This window comes from Rhinichthys klamathensis, unplaced genomic scaffold (assembly GCF_029890125.1).
Source record: "Rhinichthys klamathensis goyatoka isolate OS25496 unplaced genomic scaffold, OSU_Roscu_1.1 h1tg000320l_1, whole genome shotgun sequence".
In the NCBI taxonomy this organism is placed as follows: domain Eukaryota; kingdom Metazoa; phylum Chordata; class Actinopteri; order Cypriniformes; family Leuciscidae; genus Rhinichthys; species Rhinichthys klamathensis.
Genome location: NW_026606836.1, coordinates 92416 through 113214, shown reverse-complemented (window position 1 = coordinate 113214; position 20799 = coordinate 92416). Strand labels below are relative to the sequence as shown.

The window sequence follows — 20799 nt, the reverse complement described above, 5'->3', positions numbered from 1 at the left end:
TATTATATACAATTTTATTACAGTTATATGAATTCATTAATTGTGTATTTATTATATGAATGATTCATATAATTATGCATTTATATAAATAAGGCTGTTCTATTATTATTTGTGAGTTGTACACTAATACATTGGATTATTTTATTTATTACAGTTTTTCTTTCACTTTTGTAAAGTGAAAAGTTAATATAAATTGTATTTTATTGTTTTGATTTTGAGCAGTGAATAACTGCTATTAAAAGATAATAGGGTATCACTGTTTATTGCTGATTTTAAAGCTTACTGAACTTGAAATGATTTGGATATCTACAGTTCTACATAAATACACAACATAAGAATGGCCCCTCTTGTGCCTCCCAGTTGAAAAAATCCTAGAATCGCCCCTGGTGGATACGTTTTTTTGCTCTCAATAGTAAGTTTGCTCAATGACCATATGATTAGGGGGGCACGTTGTGTCATCTGGGGGGGGCACGGCCGCCTAATGCCCCCCCTTGGCGACGGGCCTGGAACACACCCTAAGAAAACAACTTTCAGCAGGTCTTCATTCGGTTAAACACTCAGGTTAGCAGCATAAGAGACAGATCCTAAAGGGTTAAAGTAAATGTGGAGAGCTGGGAAAGTTTCCGTGGCTGATTCTGGAACTCAGAGAGTTATTGCTTTTATTTTAGGAGCAGTCAGGCTCTCATTGGTAATAAATTGTGGTGCTCAATATCCGATCCGTGAGGTGTCAGTTATGAAGACTGAACTTGGCACGGAACTTGTTTTCCATCTCTTAAGCGGCCGGGCTGCAGCCTCTCCAAGAACATCGATTGCCCTTTTCCTTCCCTTCATCCTGAGCAGATACAGTAGCATGGCAGTAACTGGTAATAACAGGGCAAAAAAACAGGCCGCTTTAGCCTTGAAAATGTCTGTTAATAACTTTGAGGTCAGTCCGTCTGAAACCTAGCGGCGTGTGGAGCAATGTACAAGTGTTGCACCCGTGAACCTATTGCTGCAGAGTCCGACTTTTGACTATCAGCGTAAAAACTACTCCGTTTGGCAGCTCATTCTGGCCAAGAACTGCCCATTTGGACAGAAAAGGATATGTAAAGCAAACAACTACATGTTTTGACAAGCTGTTTAGAGATAGTGTTGCAGACACAGTTCAGCTCATGAATATTGATTAACGGACACTTCACCTAATCAATATTCATGAACATCCAGTATTGCTATTGTTATATAAAACTATTAAAAAATAATGAACAAATAAAGCTAAAAAATAAAATAAAATATAATGAAAAACTTTCAGCAACTAGCTGAAATAAAAAAAAAGTTGAAGTATTAAAATGAAAACTAATTCAAAATATTAGTAAACGCTATAATAGCATATGAGTAATACTAAAATAACACTTTGCTCTGGACTGCTGTGACAAGGTTCACTGACCGTCTAAAGGCTGAACGACCCTGTGCTTATGAGTATCCATTAGTCAATGATAATAAAATGGCTGCATTGGATTGTAAAGATAGATCTTCTGTTTATTGAAAGTGACTGGAGACGGTAAAAGAGCGGCTCTCATTGATCTCTTGGCTGATTATAAAACAAGACGATGACCTCATCAAGAAAAGGCGACTAAAGCACTGCTTGAAAATATATGAGATGACTGATGAAGCTAGAATTTACTGTTGCACACGCAAGGTTTCATCCAAATCTTTCTAGATGGTTCGTTCAAAAATAAAAACTGTCATCATTTACTCAACCAAACCTGCATTAAGGCCCGTTCACACCAAGAACGACAACTATATTGGCGCCCAGTCCCACACCAGCGGATGAGATTGTTCTGTTTATTCTAAGTGCATGCTTGTCTGTCACTTTAAATACTCGAGCTCGTTAAAGCGGGATTGATTCTGATTGGCTATCAATCTTCAGCTAGATAAAATCGTTCTGAAAGTGATTCCAACTATATAGTTTCTCTGTGCTGTTATTAGGGCTGTCACTTGTGTTCGAAAATCGATTGCACAATCGATCGGACCAACCAACACAAGTTTCGAAAACGAAAATAGGGAATCGATTTTTTTTCTTTTTCTTTTTTTACCAAAAATGTGTTTTAGGTGGACAGATCAATACAGTATCAGAACATGTAGGACGCTGGAAAATAACAATGTCTTTTCTGTTAACCAAATTCGCTATTACTTCAATGCAAGTGAACAAGCGCGCCGTTATTTGTTGCTTAGTGACGTGTGTGTGTGTGTGTGTGTGTGTGTGTGTGTTCAAGTAAGCCAGAAATGCGCAGATTCTGTGCAATACACTGTATTTAATATATCATGAGGACTCACGAGTTGCGTATTTGCGCTAAATCCATGCGGATTTGGGTTACACGAACTTCCCCAGCAAAGTGTAAACACAGAAACACGCCAGATTGGTTAGTGATTTGACAGCGTTTCCCGCCAAAGTTCATTTTTACCCGCGTTTGGCGGGTCGGAGGGTGTTAATTTCAATCCCTGAAGTTTGCACTCCTGTTTATCATTGTGCACGAAAACTTCACGCCAATAAATCATCAGAAATATTGCGACTTGTGCGCGTCTCAAGCGCCCTCTTTACGCTCGTCCTAACGCCTGTAGGACGATTTGCCTGTATTTGGTGTTGAAAATGGAAACGTCTTTAGACATGGGAAATCGATTTTACAATCGATTCAATGAACAATTATGTCTCAAAAATCGGGGATTTTTCCACAAAAGTGACAGCCCTAGCTGTTATCATTATAGTTGTGGTGTGGAGTCTGCTATTCTTCAACATTAAGGAAGATTTTTAGAACTATATCTTTATCGTTATCTATATAGTTATCGTCCTTGGTGTGACTGTGAACGGGCCTTTACTCTTTAAAATAAAGGTTTTAAGAGTATATGGAAAAGAGCAGCTTGTGTGTTCCACAGAACAAAGGAAGACATACACGTTTCTAACGACTGAGTAAATGATGATGATTTTAATTTCAGCTAAGAAAACCTTTAGGGATCACTGTAAAGACATTACTTCTACAGGGTTTCTTAACATATTGGGTTTGCTGTTACTGGCTGTATATTTAACTGGATGCTGGCCAGCAATCTCATCTGACAGCCTTTCTATAATGCTCTACAGAAACCCATTCCCCACAGCACTCATGCTGACCGAATGTCACACTCTATTTCAAATATCTCAGCTCCATCTACACTGCATTACAGACGTGTTAAACACACTAGATGTTGCACACTTCCCAAAGAAACCGGAACCCATAATCTGCTCTATTCATGATTATTTCACTACTTTCTATTTGCTTGAGCATCTATAAAGCAGAACGATACACGTTTTCTTTGTTTCAGATCGTTCTCCTAAAATTCTCTGGAAGAAATTCTAAAGTTGTCATCCAATAAGAGTATTAGGCTAAACAATTATGGATAGCAGCAGTGCATACAGTATAATTTGGTCTTAGAAGAATCTGATGAGACATGTTTGAGCTCATATTAAGATCTTCTGATTCCACTTTGTAAAACTAGAGGAATCTCTTTTTTCTTAGGAGAAACATCTGAGAAGCAGAAAAGTCTCACTTTGCTCTCAATTTAATCTCATTGCTGTCTTAGAGAAACAATTCCTCTAACAAATGCTCCACTCATGCAGCATGTTTTAATGTGGTAATCGATTATTTGGACTGCTGGTTTATAAAAATGACACCAGAACATTATTTTTGCACTCTGCAAATTCCACTAAACTAATAATCGAAATGACTACCAATGTTATTTTTCAGTTATACAGCCATGAAATTAGCACCAGTAAAGGACTCCTGGAAAACTTCATATCTAAAGCTGCTCATCCACCACTTGTGCAGTACAGACAATGAAAGACATTTAGGGACAGATTTACGTAACAGGGCAAATTAACATGAGAAGAGCGCAATTCCCAAAAAAATTTATCTTCTGATGACGTGCAAATTAAAAAACACATACGGATCATTTCCATAATGACCAACACCATCTACCAAGTTAGCGTCTGGTTTAAGACATGCTTTATGAGGGCGGTAAATAATGGCGCAAACACCAGTAAATTGACGAGCGCAAACCTTAGTAAATCACCTTGCATGATTCATTTAAATACTCTCCTGCCATACATTGTGCGTCTGAAAGGGAAACTCCTACAAATGCATATGCAATAATGTCAGCCGCAAAAATAATCCTGTCCACTCCTTTTTAACACTAACATGTCTTTAGTAAATCCTGACAGTAGTTTTGTTCAATGCCAAAACAGGGTTTGTTTGCGCTGGAGCAAGCTGTTAGTAAACCAGGTGATGATACACAGGGCAACTTTTTGAGCAATGCTGCTGGGCAATCTTGCCGAGCTATTGTTGCTTGGGCACTTTCCCATTGAAAATGGGCAATAAATTTCTGGGCCCTATATTGCACCCGGCGCAAATGACTTTGTACACTGACGCATGTATCATTCCTATTTTGCACCCGCGCAAAGCGGACTTTTCCCTCCACAGACGCATGTCGGTTAACTAAGAAATACACTTGCGCTCCCCGGGGCGGTTCAGCGCAAAGAGGAGGCGTGTTCCGGCGCAAACTTTCCCTCATGCTATTTTGCTGTTCTATAAAACAATTGCGCCACTGACCAGAAAAAACCTAGTCTAAAGTCAGTGGCGTGTTGCGCGTTGTCCATAATGCTATTTTAAGGGCGCATGCTTGGCCATAACAGGGTTTATGCAGGAATCATAGAGATGAATTTACTACCTTTTACTACCTTTTTTACTACCTCCACAATATTTTTTACTACCAACACGACATATATTCTATGTAACGTTACAATGTTCTCAATATAATTCATAATCCCACGTTTATAATGAACAACGCGTTATGGTTATTGTGTTATTAAAAACTGTGTACGCAGAGGGGCGGGGTGACCAAAGCTCATTATCATTTAAAGGGATGTGATTGTGCACTGAAACGGCGTGCTGAAAACAGAGCTATTTTTGAGCTGGTAAAATGAGTGTTTTCTTAAAATACTAATGAGAATTTTTGATAAAAGTATATTACAAAGTTTTCATTTAGACCCTAAAGATTCATATTAACTTGTACAAAAATGGCATTATATGACCGCTTTAACCCTAGCCCTTGAGTTATCCTAACCATTACGTTAGCCCTAATAAGGTGAATAATAACCTTGGCACTTAAAAACAAATGACACTTAACAGCCATAAACTTTAATAAAGATTAATAATAAAGTGTGTCACATCACACACACTTACCCACAAACACACATTCTCACACACACAGACTTAAGCAGTGAAATTACTATCCCAAAACAGCAATTTATTTAAATCACATCTCTAAATGTGCTTCAAATATGGCACTGCTTTGCTCCTCCCTCACGCGAACCCGTTAAATATTTTCAATTAGGGATGCACGATACCACTTTTTGCAGAACGAGACGGATACCAATACTTTCATTTTTGGTACTCGCCGATATCGATACCGTAACCGATCCCTGAATTTTCACTGCATTTGTAATTTTTAAATGTATTAGTAGATAAACCAAAAGAATATAAATCATATTAGTTGGCTTAATTTGTTCATCAAATATATATTTCCTTCAGATATTTTCATGCTTAATTAATCCTGCTAAAAAGCATGCTTCTGTTTCTGTCACTGTTCATTCTATTGCTCTATCATATTTTATCTTTCATTTAATACAGGGTATACACAGAAATTCTTAAAATTAATTTAATACCTTCACTATATTTTTTAATACCATCACGACTTCAAGATGCAACTGTAGTGGCGTATATAGAGACAAGTAAAGTAATGAAATATCTTCGAAAACTTGCATTTCCCCATAATGTCCAGGGTTTTTTCCTTGGTCAAAATTGGTCTTCGTTGGTGGCCGACAGACACTTATCCTTTCTTGCCCTTTTTAAAAAAAAAATACTTCTTTGCTGGACGTGATAATTGTTTTGGTATAATCATATCAATATCAAAAAGTAGAATAAAAACGGAGCATTAAAAAGTTTATTTTAAAAGTTTATTGAAGTCTAATTTTCTACCATATACTGTAAAATTTAATAGAATTAGCTGCCAGATACTTTTTTTTTAAAAATTAAATAACAAAAATTGCTGCTAGATAACAACTTGCTTTGCACTTTTTTTCTGGTTTCACCTCACTCCAGTCTAAACTAATTTTTTTTTTTTTTTTGCAATGTTTCTACACATTATAACATAAATAACCTGAAAATACTACGTAGTTTACAACATACATGAATTGTTTGTTCATATTACTTCACAGTGCATTAACTAATGTTAACAAATACAACTTTTGATTTCAATAATGTAGGCTATATGGTGAAATTGACATTAAGAAAGATTAATTAATGATGTAGACGTGCAGTTTATTAATAGTTCATGTTAACTAATGTAGTTAACTAGATTTTAATAAATGGAACCATATTGTGTTACCGATTCAGAAGTCCCATGAGGACAGATCCGTTGTGTTAACCATTCATTAAAGTGACGCGTCATTAGCGGACGTGTACGCATTGTGTGGTTATCCCATCAGTTAGGACATCGCACAAAATTTGTGTCAACAAATAGGTTTTTTTAGGATAGATTTTTCCTTTATTGAAAGTGTGGTTATGTCAGCTGAATGTGGCACACGCCGTGAGAGAAGATAAGGCAACGTTTTTTTAGCACAATTCACACACAGCGGGAAATAAATTTCCAATTGCACCACGTGAAACTTCGGTCTTCCGACCTTTTACCATCGTGTCTGTCAATTGATTTTGATTAATATGAGCGAGGGAGAGAGAGCAAGAGTGAATTGAGTGCGCGCGCGCAGCCGGGGCTCTCTCTCTGTTCCTTCTTTCAGTTAACATGCACCCTGTCACAAGCGTAGCAGTCAGTCGTCTACATTAGGCTACTCACCGATCAAATATGGCTTTGGCGGCCGACTGATGACTGAAATAGAAGCGAACTCGCGAACAGGTTGGGCAGCAAGCCAGGCCAGCCGGGTACCCAGTTTGTTTCAGCGCGCGCGAACGAACAAACACCACGTCACATGATATCGCACAGGTCCTACTCGCAACATATAAATAAATCCACGCGAATTTTAGAACAAAGTCCTGCACTTAACACAAATTGAAACTCATAGGCCTAGTTGGATGGGGGTTCGAAAATTTACTACTTCGTCAGATGACGTTTACTACTTTTTACTACTTTTTACTGGCCTTAATTTGGCATAATTTAATTTACTACCTTTTACTACCTTTTACAACCCCGCGGAAACCCTGCATAATCAATAGCCGCGTTTCCATTACCCTTCAAATTGCGCAAATTGAAATTGCGAATTGAAATTACGCTCAATGGAAACACGTCAATTTCGCAAAAACTCCCATTTATCGCAAAAAAGTTTTTACGCTCGCATGAGGAGGTTTTTCAGGCAATTCGAAAAAGGAATATTTCGCAAAACTGCAATGGAAACAGTTTTTGCGCATTTACAGTCACCTGACTTAGAAGACGCGGTGTGTTTGGGGTCCCGTGGTATACGCAAATAATAATGGGCTAATAATTATCATCATTATTATAACATTTATTAGGCTACATATTTAGAAGATGCTTTTATCCAAAAAAAGGAACAAAGCAATTCGTCAAATGTCATTCATAATGGTTAGACAATAATAATACATGGCTAAGATTATCACAAAGAAACACAAGATTTTGACGCATATCCAAGTGTTTGTGGGGAGTATGAGCGCGCTGCAGGCAGGGAGACGCGGGCGCGAACACTTGCGTTTTCCTATCAACAGTGAAAACAACTTAAAATACTCTATAATTTCTGGTCATACAGAAAATAATAATACATTATTCGCAACTATGCTTTTATTTGTGTAAACTCAAAATAACAAGAAAACGTTGTGCTTTTGTAAAATAAAATAAAACAATCATGCGCGCTTTCATGATCTCCGTGAAAAAAGCTAAAGCTTGAAATGTCCACTTTAAAACGAACAAATTCGAATCGAAAGCTAATACCTTCTGATTATGTAATCCGTATGAAAGGTGCATTTCTCTCTAAAGGTGCATTCGCGCGGCGCGCCTCAGCGGAGATTTAGAAAACAATAGTTTATTAATAAAATTAAAATGCCTCGTTATTCTTTCAGACACATTTATTATCATTAGCCTATAACTCACCTAAATCACCTTTCTGTAAGGCTGTGGTTCCAGAGACATAGGCCTAAATATGGCTCTTCTCATTCAGCACTGCGGGAAAAATATAATTTTCAGGTTCTAATTTGGCCTTAGAAAACCATTAAAATCTAAAAAAAAATTGTATTAAGTTGGGAATATTTTAAATGTTTAGTAAAGGGGCAAAAAGTCATAAACAAACATCTGAAATTTAGTCGATTTTTTTTTTTTTCGCAGCATTTGTGTACAGTTTAAATTTAAAAAAAAAAAATTGGTGTTCAACTTTGCATTTAAAAAAAAACAACCACCGTTCATTTTTCGTTTTGCAATACGGGTTAAATAAGGAAAAACGAATGGACACAAATGTACACTGACCGTTTGGACAGAGTTCTTTATTAAATTCATAAAAGAAACAATAGGCTACAGGAATACTGGATTCTAAACCTCAAAGAAATGCCACAATCAGACCTCGGAGCAGAAATGAGGGAGAAACACCCAGAAACTCCTTATGCCGTTCGCAGTATACGGGTCTTTCCCTGCCATTAATGCTTGGATAACACACCACGTCTCCTTCTATTAATACTAATGTCTAGTGTGGTGGTGCGGTGGCTGTGATATAGGGATATAGGCTATAAACCTACCCGTTGATGTTTAAATGACTTATCGCGAGAGGGGAAAAAGTCGCATAACATCAGTTAATGGAAACGCCGTCATTTCGCAATAGTTTTTTATCGACATTTAGAAAAAATCGCAAAAGTTTTGCGCAAATCTGTAATGGAAACGCGCCTAATGTAGCGTGTGCACAACGCGCATACACTTTGATTCTCTCATCTAAGCAGCAGGTTTCATTTTTGCAAATCATACATTATTACAATAGATAGATAGATAGATAGATAGATAGATAGATAGATAGATAGATAGATAGATAGATAGATAGATAGATAGATAGATAGATAGATAGATAGATAGATAGATAGATAGATAGATAGATAGATAGATAGATAGATAGATAGACAATTTATTATAAAAGCATACATGTAGCTTACACATTTACCCAAATTATCATACGCCTGTTTAACAGAAGTTAATTTGGGTGGGTTTCTCCATCCCCAATGTCACTTCTCTGTGTTTTACGGCCCTGACGAGAACGTTGCTCTCCTCGGCTGTGAACCGCGTGCGCCTGGCAAATCCGCCGTTATAATAGGAATCCGCTTTAGAACAAGCGCGCCTGCTCTTAAAGGGAATGTGAGATGACGCTCTGATTGGTTTATTTCACGTTACGCCCAAACCACACCTATGAATAATGAAGCTACTTCAGACCAACCCCTTTTAGATTTGCGCCAGGCGCAAGAGGCATTTATCCCGCCGGGAAAATAGCAACAGTGCCGGGATCCGCCCACAAAGTTACTTGCGCTTTGCGCTTTGACACTTGCGTTTCAGATCGTTAAAATAGGGCCCTCTATCTGGATAATTTAGGTCGGTCGTGGGCCCTGTGTCTCATCTGGTTGCCCGTTGACGGCAACATTGCCCAGCAACATTGCTCAAAAAGTTGCCGTGTGTATCATCACCATAAGATCACACTGAAAATCTGGAATTTATAAACTTGGAAATGGTAAATGGACTGCATTTATATAGCGCTTTCACAGACCCAATGGCAAGGCGCTTTACATTTTGCCTCAAATTCACCCATTCACCCATACACTCATTCAAACACCGACGGCGGTGTCAGCCATGCAAGGTGCCATCCAGCTCGTCGGGAGCAGCTGGGGTTAGGTGTCTTGCTCATGGACACCTCTACACTTGGTCAGGTGGAACCGGGGATTGAACCACCAACCTTTCGGTTTGTAGACAACCTACATGAACCACTGAGCCAAATATATAAACAAAGTGAGATTGATTATATGGCTCCCTCAGGTTTTCCTGCTTCTACTGAAGCTCAAGAACATCTAAAATTATGGAGAACATAATCCTCAGGTTTTGCTCCAGTGTTGCCGTCATTACAACAAAAGAGAGACGAATGAGTCAATTAAACTTTTACTCACATTGTTATTCTAATCATTTTCTCTAAGCTCTCAGACTTTCGGTCCCTCCATACTTCGAAAATCTCACCTTCGCTGCTCAGACCTAGAAAAACGCCCCACCGGGGAACACGAGATTAGAGATATCACAGCCGGTTTTATCCGATAACATCAAATCAGAATCCCGACCTGGAGATTATCACGGCTACACCAGCAGGCAAAATACGGTGCGATAAGTCGATTTTAATTTTTCCTCTATACAAATCATAACTGGATTAGGACAACTGCGTCTCTTTGTCTTTTATCTCTCATCTCCGTCAGCCTGTTGACATCCTTTTATTTCATATATTTTTAGCTGTGATATTTCAAAGGCGGCACACTGACACATCTGTCATCGCTCTCATCCGTTAGAGAGTAAAAAAGTGACAGCATTCCTCCGTGAGGAATCACACCCGTGCACCTGCGAGATCATCCGTGTGATCAGAGGCAGAATTGCTCTCCATTTCTTTGCAAGGTATAGTGACACGACAGCGGCGCGATGACCCGCTCCGTGCTCCGGGTCTCGGGATAAATAATCTGGCTCCTCTCGTCTGGCGGTACACAGAGCTCCACACACTCCACCAAATTGAACAACACGCCCACATGAACCAGCTCTCAAAGAGCCTCTGTTTAGAAGGTCCACGTCCTGGGGAGTAGAAGAAGGCGATGTTCTCCACGTGGGATGTTTCTTCTGACTGATGTGGCCAGATGCTGTCAGTTCCTGTAGCAGCAGGACATAAAGCGGTGGATAGCGAATGCACTCAAACTGAACTGTTAGCAGCAGGAGGAAAAACAACTAGATGAAGGCAATCTAATGCAACAAATCTGTACTGAATTTAAGCAAGATCTCTGAGGGACTGTAAGCTACATTAGTCAGGGAATGCTCAGACAGATGGCAACAAAACTGGGTTTTCTCTCCCGAAGTGTGCTCAGATTCGAGTCGACGCGGAGAAGAGTGAGGCTAAAAAGTGGAAGAAATTCCTTCTCGGTCATGGGATAAAACCTTCTCGTTTTGCATCATTTGCAGGATGATTTGAGACGTTGTGACATGTCAGATAACTTAACCGTGAGAGGATATTTTTTTTCTTCTTCCATGAAATCAGTCACTGTGAATCACCTACGTTCAAAGTGAACCACACACACACACACATACCTAGATAGAACATACCTAATCATATTTCACCTTAAAATAAAAAGAAAGTATATTATGCATACAGTAATTATTTTTAAGACCATCATTTTTAATTTGTTGTGTGACATTTTTACACAACAATTAAGCACATTTTCCTCATTACTGTATTTATTATATATATATTTTTTTTATCATTAAATTAATTCAGTAATAATAATAGTTAAAATCAGCACAATTTGGGAGGAAATATGCTAAACTTTTAAGAGAATATGCTACTAAAAATAGGCTTTATCATATGCAAAATATGTTTATTTTTTCTTTATATTTTGGGGTGTAATATGACCCAATTTCATGTCATTTTTATTTATATTTTTCCTAAATGTCAATGAATAAATAAATAAAATGTACTGTTATTTTGCTTCTTTCCCTTAACATCATGCAAATCAATAAAGATAGATGAATAAATACAAAAACAAATTAATTAAGAATTTTTTTTTATTAAAATGTTTTATTAGTTGTTTTATAAATAAATAAAAATTAAATTAAAAGTGTATGTGTGTGTATGTGTGTATATATATATATATATATATATAAATAGTTAAGTTATAGTCTGTGTTATTGTTATTGACTGTATTTATATTTGATCTGGACATGTTCTTAAAAAGTTCACTTGTAGAGCTGAAGTGTATATTTTTTTTATTTCATTTTTTTAAATACTTTCTCAGATCGCATTGTAGTAATAAGGAAACATTTCACTTGGATTTTTTTAAAGAACTGTTTGTTTTCAATTATTATCATTTTAAGCAATGCCATTTGGTGATGCTTGCAGACCAGGAATTACACTTCAGCTTTGAATAAAGTAAAAAACATAACTTCAATTCTTTCTTGTTCAGGTAGCATTAAAAGCATAGCATTAAAAGCATACACTGTACATACAAAGTCTTTTCAAATCCCGGGTACATTATCGCTGAGTGGCTGTGACATTATTTCGACTTGCTGTGTGTGATACATTCAGGCCTATCCAATACTTTTGTTCAGTGATGCTCTGCAGGAGCATAGAGGGGTTAGTGGTTCAAATCCAGGCTGTGAAATATTATTGACGTACCCTGCAGCAAACAAGGCGTTTAATCTGAACTGCTTCAGTAGATAGCCATTTACATAAATGGGCAAAAATGTAATCCTTTGCCTCGGATAAGAGCTTCACTTACTGAGAGCAAAGAGAGACGGTGACGTGAAAGTAAAAAGTGCATTATGCTCTAAGTGTGTATCCCTGGCATTGTAAAAAGCCTCTCATGCATTCAGGTATAGTTTCGCTTGCTGGTGTGACTCAGTTCAGAGAGGTCGAATCGTTTGGATGCACTTACAGCAAGACACACATGCTTAGATGAATCTCATTTGGCCTTTTCATCCTCAACTCAGTTAAACCAAAAGTTGTGGCACAAAACAATTTGTTTGTTAAATAGTTTGTTAAAGTGGCCATGACAAAAAATAGGGCGAGTTAAGTTGTTTTTTTTCTTTTATAAGAACGTAATACATTGATTTAGCATACTGTATTCAACATCGATTTTATTTAGAATCACTTTTATTCTCAATGTTTCACAATATTCCGTTTTTTATGGTATTTTTTTGTCAAAAAACGCAGCCTTGATGAGACTTATGGAAATCTGAGAGATTCTGTCCCTCCATTGACAGCTACGCAACTACCACTTTGACGCTTCAAAAAGTTCATAAAGAGATCGTAAAAACAATCCATATGAATTGAGTGGTTTAGTAAAAATTTTCTGAAGAGACTTGATAGCTTTATATAATCAACAGATTTAAGCCCTGTCCACACGGAGACGCGTTTAGCTGTATACGAAAAAAAATTTTTATCGTATTGCCGTTTCGTCTAGACGGATCCGGCGTTTTGGGACACTGAAACCTCTATTTTTTAAAACCGGGTTAAAACCGTGGATAAATCTGAACCCGACACCCTTGCGTTTTCGTGTGTACGGCCAATCCGTACATTTTCTGAAACGATGATGTCATCACACCACGTGTCAGCATTAGTCACACACCGCTACGTCACACGTAACAGCAACAACAATGGCGGACTGTATGCTTGTGTTCGTGCTGGAGAAGCTACTGAGCCTATTAGCTTTACTAAAGCAAAGTCTTCTGCTCCTGTGCTATACGGTGAGCAATCTTCGTCTTCACCTTGCTGTCGTGTGGGGTTCGTATAGAGCGAATGCTCCAAGTCTTCTTCTCCTTGTTTAGTGTATCTCTGTGGCAGAATTACAGCGCCACCTACTGGTCTGGCATGTATACCACATCGTTTTCAGTCGGTTTCAGTGGTTTCGTGTGTACGCATATATTTCTTGAGACGGCGCCGTGTTTGCGAAAAATAATTTAGAACGAGGAAAAAAAAAAGATCGGATGGGGAAAGCTCTGGCTTCGTATGGATGTGGCCTTAGTTTAGGCTTTTATTCACATATAAACACTGATCAGCGAACATAAACAGAAGTTTAACCGAACCTGCTTGACGCACGAGAATATACCTCATTGGTTCTTACAGAAGGTCAAACGTGATGCCTCCGTTTAACTGGTGTGTGAGTTGATCAATGTTTACTTTATATGTGAATAAAAGCCTAAACTATCATATAAAGCGATCGAGACTCTTCAGAAAATTTGTGAAAATGTGAAAAACGAATGATTTTTGGGTGAACTGTCCCTTTAAATACACTCTCTTCCTGAATCAGCGTAGAGCAAAGCTTGAAATAATCCATATCAGCAATATGATCTTCATTGTAAACATCTGGCATCGGTAAGACTATCATGAGATTGCTAATTGATAATTAAGAGGTTATGAGATGTTGCCTATCCCAGAAGTACTGTCAGGAGAATCCCTCAGGAGAGCAAATACAATAGCGGCGACCTCTGTTTTATTTGCAGATCATTAGAAGCAACTTTCAGTAGTCAGAAAGATGATCATTATCGGCTGCCCTCCACTTAACACCCGCTCTGTCTGCTGCTGAAGTTTTCCCCGGAGAACACCTTTAAACGGAGAGCGAGGAGACGGCGTTCCAGGTCTGTCTAACAGAACAAATTAGAGAAAACTGGAAATATAGCAGTATAATGAGCTGATTTAACACACGGGAGAAGGTTCAAAACCAAAACCTGATAACAAGTGCGAGAGCTGCCAATGCGTTTCGGCCGGGGAGTCTAATTTCCTCAAACACACTCGGAACGTTAGTGCTGGAATGTGCGCGTGCAGAAAGAGTGAGAAATGGACATTTGCTCGAGCTGTTTCATTAGAACAGTGGCACAACAAGCTCAAATAAGTGAAAGTCATTCCTCGCTCATGCTTGGAATTAATTTCACACATCAATATTCCCAGTCTGCGCTCGTGGTGAGGCATAATGCCCGTGCATGTCAATGCACAGTAATCAATCAGATCTGCCTGTTATTGAGGCTTTTCTAAGACTTGATCGATACGTCAATGCCAAGCAGACAGACTCCAAACAGCAATTAAAACAGATATAAATATGCTCTGAGATACTGTCCGCTTTATGTGCGTGTCAGGCTTCCATAGGGAAACATGTGCTCACCTAATCATTAAGGGATTACACTTTCCAACAGAATTCACTTAGCAGTGACCGAAATGAGTGCATTGAGGCCACAAGTCGAGCATAAAACTGTGTTTATTACCCTTAAAACAAAATCAGTCCTCTGGGGAATACAGGAGACCACAGAGAGCATTTCAACATCCGCGACAGTAGCATAAAGTAAAAAGACACCTGGGACATAAAGAGAAACCTCTGATCTGCAGACGTCCCCTCCGGGAGTCGACTTACAGAACACATTTTAAACAATACAACACTGCCTCTGCCAAGAAAACGCTGCCAAGGTCACAAAAGCAAATTCAAAGCGTCAGCACAATTCATATTGGATTTCAAATAAACCCAAGAGAAAGCACGAGCTGGCGCCCATTCCTCACAACGAGACAAGTGACTTACTGTCTTTGATTTGCCCGGAAGAACAACGCCTGGGAGGAACGATCCTCATCAAACACCTCTTTTGCTTTCCCAACTGGAACTTGAGGACAACAGTAAAGAGAACAAAAGCAAATAAAGGACACGGCAGCACAGCCATTGCAAGACCGAGCACCCGCCGAAACACACGGCTGAATCAGATCATGCACAACGGCATATGGGCTATTCTACAAAACTGGTGTGTAAGTGTGTAAGAAAAATACTAGAGCAATTAACAATGTGCTAATATACGTCATGACGTTTCAAACCCGTAAGACTTTCCTTCATCTTCATAACACAAATGAAGATCTTCTTGTTGAAATCTGAGAGATTCTGTCCCTCCATTGACAGCTACGCAACTACCACTTTGACGCTTCAAAAAGTTCATAAAGAGATCGTAAAGCTAATCCATATGAATTGAGCAATTTAGTCCAAATTAGAAAGAGACTCTATCGCTTTGTATAATGAACAGATTAAATTTAGGCTTTTATTCACATTTAACACTGATCAGCGAACATAAAAAGAAGCTCAACCGAACCTGCTTGACACATGAGAACAAACCTCATTGGTTCTTGCTGAAGCTCAAATGTGATGCGTAACACGAGAATGAACCTCATTGGTTCTTGCAAAAACTCAAATGTGATGCGTAACATGAGAATGAACCTCATTGGTTCTTACAAAAGCTCAAATGTGATGCGTAACACGAGAATGAACCTCATTGGTTCTTGCAAAAACTCAAATGTGATGCATAACATGAGAATGAACCTCATTGGTTCTTGCAAAAGCTCAAATGTGATGCGTAACACGAGAATGAACCTCATTGGTTCTTACAGAAGCTCAAATGTGATGCGTAATACGAGAATGAACCTCATTGGTTCTTGCAAAAACTCAAATGTGATGCGTAACATGAGAATGAACCTCATTGGTTCTTGCAAAAGCTCAAATGTGATGCGTAACACGAGAATGAACCTCATTGGTTCTTGCAAAAACTCAAATGTGATGCGTAACATGAGAATGAACCTCATTGGTTCTTGCAAAAACTCAAATGTGATGCGTAACATGAGAATGAACCTCATTGGTTCTTGCAAAAGCTCAAATGTGATGCGTAACACGAGAATGAACCTCATTGGTTCTTACAGAAGCTCAAATGTGATGCGTAATACGAGAATGAACCTCATTGGTTCTTACAGAAGCTCAAATGTGATGCGTAATATGAGAATGAACCTCATTGGTTCTTGCTGAAGCTCAACCATGATGCGTAACACGAGAATGAACCTCATTGGTTCTTACAAAAGCTCAAATGTGATGCGTAACACGAGAATGAACCTCATTGGTTCTTGCAGAAGCTCAAATGTGATGCGTAATACGAGAATGAACCTCATTGGTTCTTACAGAAGCTCAAATGTGATGCGTAACACGAGAATGAACCTCATTGGTTCTTACAGAAGCTCAAATGTGATGCGTAATACGAGAATAAACCTCATTGGTTCTTGCTGAAGCTCAAATGTGATGCGTAATATGAGAATGAACCTCATTGGTTCTTGCTGAAGCTCAACCATGATGCGTAACACGAGAATGAACCTCATTGGTTCTTACAAAAGCTCAAATGTGATGCGTAACACGAGAATGAACCTCATTGGTTCTTACAGAAGCTCAAATGTGATGCGTAATACGAGAATAAACCTCATTGGTTCTTGCTGAAGCTCAAATGTGATGCGTAATACGAGAATAAACCTCATTGGTTCTTGCTGAAGCTCAAATGTGATGCGTAATACGAGAATAAACCTCATTGGTTCTTGCTGAAGCTCAAACGTGATGCGTTACACAAGAATGAACCTTATTGGTTCTTACAGAAGTTCAAACATGATGCGTAACGCGAGAATGAACCTCATTGGTTCTTGCTGAAGCTCAAATGTGATGCGTAATATGAGAATGAACCTCATTGGTTCTTGCTGAAGCTCAACCATGATGCGTAACACGAGAATGAACCTCATTGGTTCTTACAAAAGCTCAAATGTGATGCGTAACACGAGAATGAACCTCATTGGTTCTTGCAGAAGCTCAAATGTGATGCGTAATACGAGAATGAACCTCATTGGTTCTTACAGAAGCTCAAATGTGATGCGTAACACGAGAATGAACCTCATTGGTTCTTACAGAAGCTCAAATGTGATGCGTAATACGAGAATAAACCTCATTGGTTCTTGCTGAAGCTCAAATGTGATGCGTAATATGAGAATGAACCTCATTGGTTCTTGCTGAAGCTCAACCATGATGCGTAACACGAGAATGAACCTCATTGGTTCTTACAAAAGCTCAAATGTGATGTGTAACACGAGAATGAACCTCATTGGTTCTTACAGAAGCTCAAATGTGATGCGTAATACGAGAATAAACCTCATTGGTTCTTGCTGAAGCTCAAATGTGATGCGTAATACGAGAATGAACCTCATTGGTTCTTGCTGAAGCTCAAACGTGATGCGTTACACAAGAATGAACCTTATTGGTTCTTACAGAAGTTCAAACATGATGCGTAACGCGAGAATGAACCTCATTGGTTCTCACACGTCGAGTGCATGCTTGAGCTTACGTTTACCACAACTGATGTGTATGTTGATATTGATAAATGTTTATATGTGAATAAAAGCCTAAATTAAATCTGTTCATCATATAAAGCGATCGAGTCTCTTCAGAAAATTTGGACTAAACCGCTCTCTCTTTACGATCTCTTTATGAACTTTTTGAAGCGTCACAGTGATAGTTGCGTAGCTGTCAGTGGAGGGACAGAAAGTTCTCAGATTTCATAAAAAAATATCTTCATTTGTGTTCTGAAGATGAACGAAAGTCGTACGAGTTTGGAACGACATGGGTGAATAACTAATGACAGAATATTTATTTGTGGGTGAACTATTGCTATTAACATTAAAGCTACCATTTTTACCTTTATATTTCTCTATATATATATTTGTGATCTTAGTTAACATAATATCTCCATTTGTTTCCCCCAGGTTATGCATCAAATATTATATTTTTTTAATTTGTAGACCAATATACTTTTCCTTAAACCCCAAAAACTTTGCCAAAATGACATCAGCATTATTTCAAGAAGTGAATTCTTCAAGGAAAAGTTAAAGTGCGCATCTTCTGCTTTCATGACTTAACTGTATAACTTAATCGATTAACTATTCTGAAGGCTAAATTATGTCACAATATATATTACAAAAAGTATTAAATTAGCTGGAGGTGCTCAGTGCACTTTAGTAACACATTTTGTCGCAAATAAAATGTTTAGAATTTTTGTTAATGTTAAAGTCACCATGAAATCAAAATGGACAATTCTTATTTTATATGGAATATTTCAGTTTATTATAAATCATTTATAAGGTCACATCATTTTTTTTTATGCATGTGACCTGCTTTTTTTTTTTTTTTTCACAATGTCACAATGGAGAAGAAAACATGACTGCAATTTCCATTTCACGCTGACTATATAAACCTCCTAATCTAATTGTAAAATGCACCCATTTAATAGTAATGACTCATTGTTATGTTCTGCTAGATGTTTAGGCACAGTAAGGTTTTGAAAAGAGAGCTTATTTCACCGTAGACTGCTTATTTATATTAAAATGTCACTATCAATGAGCATATCCCTAAAAGAGAGATTCAAGGTCTCTAAGTTCAAATGATGCAAGTGATTTATCAAATAGTGGCACAAATCCAAACCTGCTAGTAGTGACCGGTGATCATAAATGTGCACTTTTTAAAAGACCTGTGAGTAAGGCACACTAGTTTTTACTCTTCATTAATTGAAAACTTATCCCCTCAAATCAATTGGCTATAATGTGGGGTAATAAATTATGCATCATAGCATGAACGAGAGAGTCAAAACACTATTGAAAATTAAAGATCTGGTAAATTTTGCATTCACAGATGCAACGTGTGGTTTAAAAGATATCTAAAATGATATTTGCACAGATAAAATATGTCAACAGCAAATAAAACACAGACAGATGACTTGAATATCAATATAGTTCGAGAGCAGGCGATGTAATTGTATGAGAAAAAAACACCTCAACTGGGGGACTAGAACAAATATAAGATATAAATGTCAAAAATCGTTAACATAAGGATCGATTTGTTTGATCGATTAATTGATATTAAAATGTTACTGTAAAATGTAGTGAAAACAATACATGTTGTACAACAGAAGGCCACATTAATGACTTAAAGTTCATCAAATGACAGATCCCAGTATCACCCACACAGCCACAAAAAAACATCAGCGTAACACCATACTAAAGTAATGCTACAAACTTGAAATAAAATAAAATAACCCAGCATCATAAACATCCCAATGTACATTACTGATTAGTTCGCAGAAGGAATTCAGGGAACTCTTTTTTCCCCAGATTATAAGGTCATTCTTACTTTTTGTTCATTAGAAACCCCCCACAAACAATATTATACGATAACGGTATAACATTATCTTGTTAAATATAATATAAATTGTCTCTAGGTATTTAAAAAAAATGATTTGTGTCAATAATTGCTTTTTTTTATAACTAATGAAACATAGACATTGAAAGCATTGTTCTCGTGTTAAAAGTCCTACATTGTTGCACAGTGTAGTTAGAAGCTTTACTCACTTTCAGCACCGCGGACAGCGTCACTAGCGCGCTCGAGACTCGGAGCCCCTGACACCTCCATCACTAATAATCGCCAGCTTTGACCCGGCACACACTTCAGCGCACTAAACAAACTCCAGGATTCACGACAAAACCACAGCACCCATCAGAACTCATTTCCCCTCCAATCGGCTGGTGTGAGCAGCTAACGGTTCTTCAGTGAGAAGTGAGAGAGACGCTTTTCACCTACCGGTTTGATAGCCTCCATCCTCCGGACTCGCGCTGCCGTGAATGAGTGTGTGAGAGTGTGTGAGAGAATGAGCCCGAATCCTCTGCGCCACGAAACCTGATGGTGGAAGCCGTTACATGACATGCGCGCCGTCCAATCACATCGCGCTCTGAGAGACACACAGCCAATCAGCAGTAAGACAAGCTGCTCTGTTTTGCATAGCAAGCTTGATTGACGTCATAAAAAAAGAATCGCTGTCAAATTATTTCAGAAATACATAAAACAAACATTTATGTGTTTAACAATAATTTAAGTATAGCACTGGGCAAAATATCAAAAATGAAAATACAGCTCATTGAGATTCTAATATGGAACGCAACATCTTTATGTATTTATTTATTTTTTAAAGCAACTTTATTTACACTTAAACGTCCTTAAATGCAAAAGTACCATCTGATTTCACTTTCTTAAATATTTTTCTGCATATTGATAAAAAACATTCAAATAAACTATGACATATGACTACGAATATATATATATATATAATTTATTATATCGAAACGTAATTATA

General features: G+C 37.9%; 1 protein-coding gene across 4 annotated transcripts in view; it reads right to left on the bottom strand.

Moving 5' to 3' along the window:
- b3galt1b (UDP-Gal:betaGlcNAc beta 1,3-galactosyltransferase, polypeptide 1b) overlaps positions 1–20309 on the bottom strand; it is a 208406-nt gene extending 188097 nt beyond the window's left edge. For 3 of the 4 annotated variants that reach the window (XM_056271462.1, XM_056271461.1, XM_056271464.1), the window contains exon 1: positions 20250–20309. The gene's annotated coding sequence lies outside the window, so the exon portion shown is untranslated. The remainder of the gene's footprint in view (positions 1–20249) is intronic. The other variant, XM_056271463.1, reaches the window with a different exon arrangement.
- Between the last annotated feature and the right edge of the window lie 490 nt (positions 20310–20799).